We start from the raw sequence: 12,983 nt of genomic DNA on the forward strand, positions 1-12,983 counted from the left end.
GGGCGCCACCCCACCAGCCAAACGCAAGCCCGGGGGCGTCCGCCGCAGTCGCGCGCGGCGACGACGCCCTCCGGTCAGTCGTCGATCCTCAGCTTCTTTGCCAAGGCGAGCCTGCCCCCCAGGCAGTGAATTTAACGTGTTTGTGTAATTTTTCAACTTTTTACGAAACTTAGTGCCCCGAGTAGCTCTCGATGAGGCCAATCGATTGACACTAGTTTTGTTGTCGGTAAGGCAAGACTCGTGTCGCTACGCGGTTTTTCCCACCCCAGGGCAGTGATGGGACCCCGGGGTCCCGCCAATTGCTTCAATTCCAGCCGCTGCTCTAAATCAACTTGAGGTGTACGAAGAAGACTGAAAAAGGGCCATTGCCCGAAACGCCACCTGCTATATTCTTGTGATTTTGATGGCCACAGTACTACTGACGACCGTGTTGCGTTTTGTTGTTTTAATTAACACCATCGCTAGTAGTGACCTGCACCACACACATTTCACACGCAAACAAACGGATACTATTCAGCATTAACACTGCTTTTTTAAAAAAAATTGCCAATTATATCGATATATTCCATGAAAGGCCACACAGTAATTATTGATGAATACGTTGAGTGTTGTTGTTGTTTGTGATTGTGCACCACCACGGCCAACGCAGCAGCAGCATCACCAAAGCAAGCGCCTCTCTCCGCCACTGCCCTCCGCGAGCGCTCCCCGGGCGCTGTCCGCCCCAGCAGTCGGCGCGCCAGCGGAAGAAGCGCGCGGGGTCAAAATGGTCGCGAGGTGTGGGTGAGGACGGACGGGTTCACATCCCCGGGGTTTAATTAATTAATCAACCCACCCCCACCGCTATGCTCCACTGTAAGGAAGCGGCGGTTGTGTGTGCTTTCGTTGTTTACCCCGACCTCAAACAACCCTGCGCCCCGCCGTACCCGCGTGCGTGTGGATCGGGGAGCGGTAGTGTAGTGGTCAGCGCACTGCTCTACAATCTCGGCGATCTGAGGCCAATGCCAGTCAGTGTCTGAACCAGTCCTGGCCCTCGCCCAGGTCGACTCAGCCTTAAATGAGTACCTAGAGCAGTGCGTAAACATCAGCAAGAACTGCGGAGAGGTAGACAACCTGGCGTGGTACAACACCAGCTCCTCTCGCGTCGTGCCGGCCTTCATTATAGGTGCTCGCGAACAACACGTTGCCCCAGCAGGCTGTTTAGGCTATACGGGGGATCTTTAACTTTGTGGCAGTCTCAGGAGCGTGTTTACTCAGTTGTGAGACGTGATACACAAACAATGATTTACACACTGCCTCCTTCCTGCTATGCCAGAATTCATAACCACGGTCATTAACAACACAAGAAAAGAACTCCATGCATACGCATTGCTTCTGTACTGCTGCCCAACATGACTCTAGTGCTCGGAAGCATGCCTTCAATATTAATGATAATGAATTGATGCCTGTTATACCCATTAGCGAGGTGTTTCCTTGGGATTACATCGAGAGCCCATGAGGGGCTGATGGTGAAAAATGACGGTCTTGCAGCCAAGGAATGGAATGTATCTGAGAGGACGTCTGCCGCGGCGACTGGACGATGGGAACAGTTCGTGTGCAGGTGGATTGTTGCGTCACGGGGAGTTCGAGTGATGGCGGTCGGTTGGGGAGGCTTTCATCCAACAGTGGATTGACCATGGATGATGATGATTATCCATCCAATACTGGATGACATTCTCCCCACGCTAGAGGGACCCACGTGTACAAGCGCAGCCATTGTTTAAACCCACTGCTGCTCCGTACGGGTTGGTGAATGTGTTGGGGGGAGTGGGTGCGTTGTGGGATTATTGCCCACAACGCCTGCTGGTCGCCCATCCAAGCACTGTCCAGGCCCCCATACCTGCTTAGCTTCTGAGATGACGCCGAGATCGACCGCACCCTGGGACATTTGGTGCTGGCCTCATAGGCGCAGGTGGCGCGTGTGATCGAAATGGGAACGTTTCCAACGTCGGGGCCGACTCTGTGTCCGTATACGATGTAGACATTCCATGGTAAGCGTGACTATCACAGACCTCCACGTGTGAGTCCTGTCAGTGCGTATGTGGTGTGTGTGCCGCGTCGCGGTGATGGCTATCCATAATAGAGTTATTTGTTTAGTTAGATCGCGTAAATATAAATGTGTCGTTAACCCCGACACAGCCAATTAGGAAGGTGTTACGCGATCTAACCCAACAACCTCGACTGTGGATACTATTTGGTACCGAAAGCCTCCTGCTGCGTGTTAGACTGACGATGGCTGTGCTGCACGTTGCTGCTGCCAGTAATCCAGCGCTGTGGAGGCAGCAGCAAGGGTTGGTGGATCACACACAGATGTTTGCGAAACTCCATTCCCCTGGGTGTCGAGGAGGTAAGTGCCATATCTTGCCTGGCTCGCCAAGAGAAAGTGCTCCGGCAAAGTGCGGACTTATATCATCTGTTCTACCTGTATGGGATAGAGTGGTTGATCCCTCGTACGCGTAGCTTTTATTCTTGGTACTCCGGTTTCCCCACACGCGTAGACAATAAAAATGGGGCACGAGCTGGGGAAGTATGGAAATGAGCATGGGAGAGCATGCGTGCTGGGAATTTACGCTGAGAGCAACACGCGGAACAGAGCGAAAGCAAATCAGAGACAGGCGTCATATGGACTGCGAAAGCACTTAAGTGGGCTTGGGCAAGACACGTCACGGCTAAAGGGGATGATGATGATCGGTGGTCAAGACTGGCGACAGAATGACAGACAAAGGTGGGAAACACGCAGGCGTAAGAATACCACCGCGGATAGATCGAGAGATGGGATCAGCTCGGGCACAGAAGCGAGATTGCGGCATCATGGGACTGTGAGGAATGGCGACAATTGTGGGGAGAAGGCGGGGCCTTCATCGAGCAGTGGATTGAACAAGGCTGATGCTAATGATGCTGAAGGGCTTTCCTTCCTTAAGCACACGAGGATTGTAGATGCGAAGCATAAGTGCATTACATGAGACGGAAGCGGGGCGCAGTGCCAAGGGCACGGAACAGCGCCAGTCCCAGCCCCATCTGCTTTGCCTGGCGACGCAAACCGCGGGTTTGGGTTGGGACTCGAGACTCGGCTCGGCTCCGATGCAGCAGCTGCTTCGCTGTTATTTATTTATTTATTCTCTTTTCCATTTTTTCTATTTTTATTTGGGGTAGGGTGGGTGATGTTGATGCATGGCCAGAGAATTCGTTTTAAGGATTTCTTATTAACAAAAAGGGCGGCCTGCCAGGTTTTTTTGGTGTTTTTATTATTATTTTTTATTATTTTTTACGAGCCGTTGTGCACTGAGCCTCCAGTAAATATAGCGGCTCATCCATCACGGCCAGAGCTATTGAAGCGGTCACCTCCGCTTCATAATGCCGCGGCTGACTGACGCGCCACTAACGATTGGTGCTGTCACATGCAGGAGTGATTCTATGTTACGGACGTGGGTAGCCCCGCAATCCCCCCACTATAGAATCGTACCCCCACTCGAATAATCAACAACGGTGGCCCCTGCCAAATTCAGAGTTAAAAAGGTCATCGCGGACAATGTCGCTGATGCCACCACTGCACCTCGCCGTCGCTTCCTTCCTTCCTGCCAGTCCCCGCAGCAGCTACGCAGTCGACGCCTCGTAATCTCCCCCCGTGGTTCTACTCCGAGGCCCATCCCACTCGTGGAGTTTGACGCTGAGGATGTGGAATTATTTCTGCCCCGCATTTGTCAGGTGGTAACCATGCGGAGTGACCTCGCTTTCAGGGATGCATACATCAAAGCAGGGGCCACGAGAGACAATGTTAAATAAACACGTGACTGTAACAATGCATAAGTGGGGCTGAGTCTTCAGCAGAGGACGGCCCAGCACCCCCTCCTACTCTAGGGGGTTGTTAGTTGGTTTAGTCCCCCCCCTGTTGACTGTGTCCTCGAGTCACCTGGAGTTGTCACATTACTCACACGGACAAATGTGCGTTTAACATTGTAGATCCCATCACAGTCAGCTCGTCTCACCCATCATCATCACCAGCCATCATCAATGCACTGTTGGATGAAGAAGTGCCTCGACAAGCCTTCGCCATTTCTTACGGTTCTGCAATGTAACAATCCACCCAGCGCCTGCGTCCGAGTTGATTTCATCGCTCCATCTCCTCGGTTGGACGAGCACCCTGGTCGTAAGGACTGCCATTCTCAGCCCACCCACCGTGGCGAAGAGAAGGAAGCAGAGCTTCTCTGCCAGCTCAGAGAGAGTCCGGCGGAGTTGGCGTCAGCGTGCGAGCGAGTGCCAACACCCACGTGCAGGCTCGGGGTGAAGGACACTGCCCCCGGGCAGAGACGTTTACATACAATCGCCCTCGGCGGTTATATTATACACATCAATAACGCACGTCTGGAATGTTGCTAAATAATTGTAATACAATTATTTCACGCAGACTTTTGTGAACACACTGCTGGATGAAAGCTCCTTTGCCCATTCCGCGTCGGTCAAGGGGGCTGTTTGACCATACTTCACCATGTTGGTCAGTGCGAGTTGGTGTAGAAAAGCGGTGTGGTGGTGGTCGGGGGAGTCCAGGACACAGAACAGGGTCATATATCACTCTGATGTTAGTCGTGACCAGGAATCGATCTACTCAGATCTTCGGGTTCATAGCGCAGTGAGGGCGCCACGGCAGCGATATGTTCACTACCTCGCCTGATATACAGGATGTCGTGGGTCCAAGTTTGCATGTTATTTCCATGATCGCGTGGATTTTCTCTGGGTCCTCCGGGGTTTCCCTCCACATTTATAATCAACATGCGTTTAGAGTATTTGGCTGCTATATAATTTCACGCGATAAGCCACTTCATTGAGCTATCATTTGTGACCAGGTCGTTTCTGAAAAAGAGCTATGTAGCTCAGTGGGCCTTACCTGGTAAAATAAAAGTAGTTTGAAAATCGTATAAAAAATAGTATAGTAGTGTGCTAACTGCTTCACCACCCCTCCTTTCATTAAAATACAACAGATTGAATTCTTCCTCCCACTCATCATCATATTTGTGAGTGAAGTAACTCATTACGCACTCTCATTATACCATACTAGTGCTGTCAGACCATGCTCTCATTTCGGGGAATTTTAAAATGTCCCACAGGAATGCAGACCGACGTTTGTTGTCCTTGCCCCGCACCTACGATGACCACGGTTGGCTACGTATGGCGTGAAAGAAGTTCAACATGCATACAGGCAGACAGGCACGCGTTATTCCAGCAACGGCTCCTGACAGACACTGCTTGCAGTACGGTGGCAATAATCATTATCAGCTGTGATCAATCCACCGCTGGATGAAGGCCTCCCCACGCCGAGCTTCTCGTGGGAGTTCATTCCTACTTGACCATACTTCACCGCGTTGGGCAGCTTGGTGAAGGGGAGCGGAGGGAAGAAGGCTCCGGGGTAGTTGTTGATGTCACTCGCCACTGATGTTAGCCGCGGCCGGGTTCATGGTTGCAGTGAGTGTGCTCACCACTCCTTCGATTCTCAAACACCGAGCTGTTAAATCGGAGTGTTTTAAACTAAACACATTCTTTGGTGATGCTGGTGCTGCTTTTTAAGTGGTGCACAAGCACAATGAACAACAACAAACTCAACGTATTCGTCAATAACACTGCGTGGCCTTGAATGGAATATATTATTAGAAATATGTTTTAGGGCGGTGTAATTGACGAATATTATTTTGTGTGAAATGTGTGTGGTGCAGGCTACGACCGTGGGAGTGGTGATTAATTAATAGCGCCATGGTATATTTGGAGAAAGCTCATTGTTTCCTGGGCTTGTAGCGCCCTCTGTGCCTCGACAGGGACTACATCATCATCATCTTGGTGCGGCGTGGTGGTGGTGGTGGTGTAGTGTGATATCACTCGTGCCTCACAGCAAGAAGCACCCAGGTTCAATGTCCGAGTGGGGCGCCTCTCCGTGTGCTAGTTTGCGTGTTCTCTCTCTCTGCCTCTGTTCTGCATGGTCGTTCTGCGGCTTCTTCGAGTTCTCCCACCACATAGCTAAAACGAACCACGCAACGTCATTGGAATTCGCTAAACATCCCAATTCTGGAACGTAGCCTGCACATTACTCCCTTGGGACTACGGGCAGCAGCAGCAACATCGCTCTCGTCCGTGAACACTGAGCAAGACCCTCCTGAAAAATAGTCTTGATACTCCGTGAGGCTCTCCTGGGTAAACAAACATTCAATAATCATCTCTTAGGCGAGTTCCGCCACGCTATAGGAGTAAATGAGAGAGTTGTCCATAGAGGTGTAACCCAGGGGTCGCCGACCTGCGGCTCTTCAAGGACCACTTCGTGACGTTCTTTATTCAGGACCGCCGTGAAGAATTCTCGTTGCATTGGCGGCTCTTGAGATGTTTAGTTTTTGTAGGGGGTTTTATTTGACCGAATTCTACAACAACAAAAAAATGGTTCTTCTTGTTGTTATATTGCTCGCCGACCGCTGATGTAATCCATGAACTCACAACCCTTCTGTCGCCGCGCTGCTGGCATGGCCCGCGTGGAAGAGTAGGCCAAATACCCTCACGCAGCGCTCCGCCACCCGAACAACCTCGGACGAAGGCGCCTGCGTCCGTGGGTCACGTCGAGCGAGCCACGCTCACTCCGCCGTCGATGCCGAGAGATTGGAGCAAGAAGAGGCATGGGGTGACGACGATGAGCAGCGGCAGCAGAGACGAGTCCACGACGACCGTGGAGCTCACCACACTGCGTCGTCCGCTTCGCACGGCTTTGTCGTTTCACGCGGAGGTGGGTTGAGCCGGATGGATTGCGGAGCGGTGAAATCCGCCGTGATTGTTCATTGTGAATCGGCCCTCGAGTCGTTACTTCTCGCCGTGGTCCGTGCTGCGTGGAGGTCGCGACTTGGGCAACAACAGCAGCAGCAGCGAATAAAAGGAAGGGACGGGAGGAAATTGATGCATTTGAGCAACAGTTGTAACCCAGGAAACATGTCAACGTTTGACCGACGTTGGCGCGCCAACGTTACCACTTTTGCTGAGAAATTACACGCGGTTAACGATTATGATCGTCTTCTTTGGTTCTTTCGGTAAAGTCACGTAGAATGAGAATAAAATAATAAATTGATAAAATAAAATAACAGACCAGCGCTGTCCTACCAGACAGTCTCGTCCCTTCACCTGATGAAGGCCGCTTGTGTTGTGGCCGAAACGTCGTGAGAATATTATTATGTTATTTTATTTTATCAATTTATTATTTTATTCTCATTCTACGTGACTTTACCGAAAGAACCAAAGAAGATGAATCATTGCAGTCACGAAAGCTTTAAATCGAGATTATGATCGTGTCTAATCGAATAACTTCAGCCTCCATTGAGGGAACCTTTGATCAACTAAAGTGATGTGAGGTAGGGGGGCTTCGTGGAATTTATGATTTTATTATAAACATCCGTGTGCCCTTGTAATAATCATTACGATTCGAGCAGGAGATATCTCCTTGTAAGACAACCCAGGGGGCAGCAATCTGATAAGGGGGTACCTCAACATGCTAGTGACGTGTATTGTTAATGATTTACAACATGAGGTAAAACATGTTTTACTTTTATTGTGGGATTTGGGCCGTAACAGCAGGCTTCTGTTGGATACACTTCCTCATTGCAATCATAATCAGAATCTGTATTTAGAGTGGAGGAATCTGATGAGATATACAACTCTTTCACAGATGTCATGATTAAGATTGTCCAAAACCATAATCATCTATGATCCATCGCAATCATAATGATTAGCAACATACTCTTTATCGTATTTCATAACGATTAATCTCATGATCGTATGATCTATCATGATCATATTCATCATAATTTACACCATAAATTATATTATCAAAATATTCATGATAATTAATCCATCATAATACCCAAACATGATCCACCTTCACAATCATATTAACGATCAATATTTTGTCAATCAATAGGATCACGATAATCATATTGGTCATTATGATCATATCGATACGATCATAATAATTTATCGTCCTGATAATGATCACCATGATCATATTGATCAAACCTGATCATCTTAATTATATTGATCACGATCATCATATTGTTCATTCTCATCGTATTGGTCACGATTACCGTTATTATATTGATAACCCTGATCGTATAGATTATCCTGATCATATCGATTATGATCACCATTATTCATATTGAACATCAATATTATATTACTTATTTTGATCATGTTGATCACGATCACAATGATTATATTAAAACAATCGGATCATCTTAATCGTATTGATCACAGCCATCATATTAATCAGCCTGATCGTATCGATCATCACGATCACATGCTCGAGTTATTCCGAGGCCGCCCCCGCGCCTCTCACAATTCCTAGTGCACATGCGTGCCTCGCTCCGCACCGGCACCTCCTATTGGCGCACGGTCCCTCACGTGACGCATCGCCAACCACTGGCGGCGCCTCCCCTAGGCCGCGCCGCCTATCCGCACTGCGCTTTGTGGTGACGTGCCCCAGCAGCAGCAACAGCAGCGGCGGGAGTCAGGCGCGGGGCGGTGCCGGTTACGCGCGGGATACAAAGGCGGCTAAGGCGGCGGCTACGGCGGCGAGAGGGAGACAAAGGCGGCCCTGGCCCGTTCGGATCTACGGGTACGGATCGGCTTGGCGAGGAGCGTGCGAGGGAGCGGTGGATGAGTAAGGGGGGTAGGGGGGGGGCGTTAACGGGAGGCACCACGGTCCGTTAGCCGCGGCCCTGGGGGTGCCGAGCCCTGGGGGTGTCTCTGTGGCTCTGTGTCTCCGTGGCTCTTGGCGTCTCTCGTTCCTCGGTATCGGTCTTCCTGTGTCCATGTCTCAGTGTCTGTTGTCTCGATATATGTCTCTTGGTGTCTTGTCTCTCGAAGTCTCGCTTGGTGACTCTGGGTGCTGCTTGTTCGCCTGCGTCTGTATCTTGCTGGATTTTGTCTTCCTCGTCTCGGCGTCGTCTCCGTCCCGCGTTTGCGTCTCGGCGTCTCCTGTCTCCTGGCCTCTAACCCTGGTGGCTGGTTCGAGCAGACGTGGCCACGCAGAGTCCGCTTCGGCCGGAGCGGAATGCGCGGAATGCGGGAGACGCCACGGCGCTAGCGTGGCCGGGCCCGGGAGCACTGTCCGCCTCGTCGCCCCCCGTGTCCGCCTCGCCCCCCGTGTCCGTCTCGCCCCCCGTGTCCGTCTCGCCCCCCGTGTCCGTCTCGCCCCCCGTGTCCGTCTCGCCCCCCGTGTCCGTCTCGCTCCTGACTTTTAGTTCGTCTCTCCTGCCTGTCTGTCCTGTCTAAATCCTCATCTCTTTATCGCCTCTCTTTCTCTCCCCTCCTGTCTTATATGCGTCTCCCCCGTGTGTCTTATTCACCTGCGTACCGTGTCTACTACATCCCCGGATTGTCGGTCTCCCCCTGTCTCTCTCCTCTGTCTGCCTCCCCGCAGTGTCTACTTCTCTTCTGTCTGGTAGTCGACTCAACCTTGGTCTGCCTGTCTGTCACCCTGGATCGCCTGTCTTCATGACTCATTTCTTTAAACGTACGCCCGGATGTCCCTTACCTCGTGTCAGTCTCCGGCTACCATGTCGTCTTCCTGGCTGCCCGCCTTAGAAGGTCTCTGCCCCTATTTCTCCCTGCATCACCCCCCACCTGCTCTCCCGGACAGCATGCTGCCCCATGACAGTACACACCGGACACTTAATCAGGGAAGCACAGACGTGACTGTGTAACACAAAGACTGCGGCATGAACCTAGTGGTTATAGGCTCATGCCTTGTGCGCCTTAATGACTTGATAATAATGTGTGTGCCATTATATGCGCTGTTCGACATTGCCTTATTGTCCGTATGTCACGGAGAGCAACAAATTAATGTAAGTTTTACAGAACAGTTTCACAGCACGTGGAGTTGTGGCCACTGAACACGTGCCAAGAATGTGAGGCTACGCTCTAAGCAGCATACTGTCGCAGCTTGTTGTTTGAAATAGTTTCACCAGTGTTCTAGTTTTCATTTTTCTTATTTCATATTTTAGGTTACAGGTGCCTTGGAATCCCATCACAACGTGTAGACATGTTTCCTCGGGAGTGTCTGATTTTGACAGCCACTGACAGGGAGTGTCTCCGGAAAAATATATTTTTAATGAATCATAAAAGTCGAATGGGCACGTTCCCTTTTGGCAAGCATACACAAAGTGAGTCTTAGCAAGCAAACTACCAAGCGACTATTGATGAATGGGTGGTATTGGTAAAGCAGGCCTGGTAAATACTCTGATAAAAAAGCAGACGAACATAAACACGCTGGTTAATACGGATTTTTTGGCAATCACCATTCAAGCACTTGGCACTCTGGCAGGGAGCGCCCTAGTGCGAAACACGGGAGGCAGTACGTTCAACAGTTCACGGTTTTGTAAATATTTGAAGGTGTGTTACTGGCCATTATATATAAACAAGCACGTTAACCTGTTTTATGAGCTTTATACACGTATTGTAATGACATTGATGACAGTTGGACATTTGTGATTGCATGTTAAATGGTTGACATTGTTGCAAACCTGTTTTCTAATCACGCTCGCCTCACGTTCCTCAACTGCAGCCTTTGTGACCCCTCATGGTAGAGCTTTCCATGATTACCAACTATCAGGTACATGAAGTGTGCGTTAGTTCATGCCAATAGAAGAGGTCGTTAATCATGAAAACATGGATGGCGATTGTCCAAAAAAATGAGAACTGCTGGAGTTAAGAAACACTGTTCGAGTAAGCAATATTACACTGGCATTACGCACACATTACATGAGTAATAATATCGTAACAGAATTCCAATGTAATAATAGGTGTTTTACCCTTTTATCTGGCAACAAAACTGATACCTTTATTACAAGGGATCAGGAGGTCTCATGATATAAGAATTCCAATGTTTTAATGTCTCGGGCATTGCACAAACGGCATAGTGATTGGCATTGCATACTGTAGGATGTAATAGTGGAGTGAAGCATTTTGTTTGCCCAGTGTTGACGTGGAATGAATTGGCGTAGCCCGGGAGAATTTATTTGAAATCCTAGGGGTAACTTGGGATTTATATGGAAGGCTGGAAGGTGATTACATGTTGACATATTTCCTCGTGACAGATTGGCAATACATTTGTGTGTTTGTTTTCCTTATTAATATAGATTTGTCGTGTTAACGTTCATGTGATGTCAGTTTAACTGATTTGCATTTTTTACGAGTGAATTCATCGTAATTGTCGTCGTAATCGCCCTAATCAACTCACAATTGCATGAAATCGACACCATTGATGGGCCCCATCTGTCTGATATTTGTTTCTGGAATGTTTTTCCCTCAAGGTCACTCTGAGGACAAAACTAATTTAGTCAATCCTTTTTAGCTAAGTTTTTGCATCCCTCCGTGGTCAGAGCCTAATCCTTTCTCCCTCTGGTCTGTTGACAAATGTGTTGCTTTGGGATCTTCGTGCCCAGAGCAGCCGCTCCAGTTGACACGCCGTGTTGAGTTATTCCCCCAAGTGGCATCGTCTTTTCCTTTGTCAGAGCGCCGAATCGTAGATATGTGTGGCAGTCAAGTGTTGTCATAATTTGCATCAATGATAATTTTTCACAAGTTCATAGGAAATCAACCAATCACTATGGGCTATACCCAAACAAACACTGTTGACCACACAGTTAACCTGGTATTGGAAAACAGACTCGTGTTGTTGAGGTTGCGTCTCAAACTTTGACAGCCGAAACTTTTATTTTCCCTCGAGGCACTGATCATTTGGCATTTGTGAGCCGTTTAGAATTCTCAAGAATTGAAAGCATGCGTTTCACTTTTTTTTCTCCCTGTAATCATTTACCTGTTGTCCTCTTTTTTCCCTTTAAGACTGTGCTGTTCTTCATATGTAGTTTAGCAAAACGCCTTCGAATCATTGAAACTGGGTATAAATGCCGCTGACCAAATCACCCAGATGTCGGATTCTGAGCTGTGTAGAGGCCGAAAAGTGGACGTTTGTGGAAAAGAGCTTCGTAGCTCATCGGATTTCTCCGGGATAAATAAAGATTCTGATTCTGATGGTACTCGGATGTACGATCACGTGCATGATACGTGTTACAGACTGCGTGGTGAACAGCAGAATGCAGTTGAACAAAATCCATGTGTTGTACTGTATTTTTCTCCACCGTCTCCACCCTCGCCTGACCAACGTGTAGGAGGAGATACGGCGGAATAGCCCCCACATCCAGCAGTGGATTAACAATCGGGCGGCACCTGCGCATGTATGTCTTTCATGTGTTGTTATCTTAACCAGAATGCGTTTGTAGTAATTGGAACTGGGTGACAGGCACACGGGGCTTCGACGGATGCTGCTCTTTCCACGCATTACTGTACTTGTTTATACCCGCTATTATGGCAGGCGGCAGCAGCAGCAGTGTGTGTGTGTGCTGTGTTTTTCCACCTGCTCTGTCAGGCCCGCGCCATGAATGGTTAATGGGACGTTTGTTTGCATAGTGCTTTCTGACCCTAGTCTAGCTTAGCCCCTGAGCAGTTGTTTGCGTGGTCTAACTTTGACTGAGGATTTATCGAAGTCGTTTCGTGTACGATTGGTAAGCCTAATGTACACGTACCGTACCTGTTAAACGTACCGTAGTGATATTTCTTTTATGTTGAAAAATTGTTAAGAGTGCTGTTTACTGCATTTTTGTTGTAAATATTTCCCCTTAAAAATTCCACATGCCGTTCTTCATTTGATCGGTTGGCGGTTTGGTTTCTAGATAATAGAGGCAAATTTTGTTGTTGGGCAAGGTTGCATTCTAGTTAAATGTATAGATCCTCGGTGGCCCAGGAAGTTTACCTTAAAGGTAGCTGTGATTCATTATACCCACACTGTTGCGTGCTAAACACATGCTTTGCCATCTTTACAGGAGCAATGTCTTTTCTGTTTCATTGTGCCGCCCGTTCCTTTGGCCCTGAAA

The 12,983-nt window shown here is 48.9% G+C and overlaps 1 protein-coding gene across 17 annotated transcripts in view; it reads left to right on the forward strand.

Moving 5' to 3' along the window:
• The first annotated feature begins 6,765 nt into the window (after nucleotides 1-6,765).
• The window catches only part of PPFIBP1 (PPFIB scaffold protein 1), a 49,732-nt gene continuing 43,514 nt past the window's right edge, over nucleotides 6,766-12,983 (forward strand). For 9 of the 17 annotated variants that reach the window (XM_032949306.2, XM_032949313.2, XM_076065456.1 and 6 more), the window contains exon 1: nucleotides 8,494-8,665. The gene's annotated coding sequence lies outside the window, so the exon portion shown is untranslated. Of the gene's footprint in view, nucleotides 6,791-8,492; nucleotides 8,666-12,256; nucleotides 12,288-12,983 lie in introns of those variants that run through there. The other 8 variants (XM_076065451.1, XM_076065445.1, XM_076065450.1 and 5 more) reach the window with 3 other exon arrangements.

Source organism: Petromyzon marinus, chromosome 7 (assembly GCF_048934315.1).
Source record: "Petromyzon marinus isolate PM22_M1 ecotype Great Lakes invasive population chromosome 7, UKy_Petmar_22M1.pri1.0, whole genome shotgun sequence".
Lineage (NCBI taxonomy): Eukaryota > Metazoa > Chordata > Hyperoartia > Petromyzontiformes > Petromyzontidae > Petromyzon > Petromyzon marinus.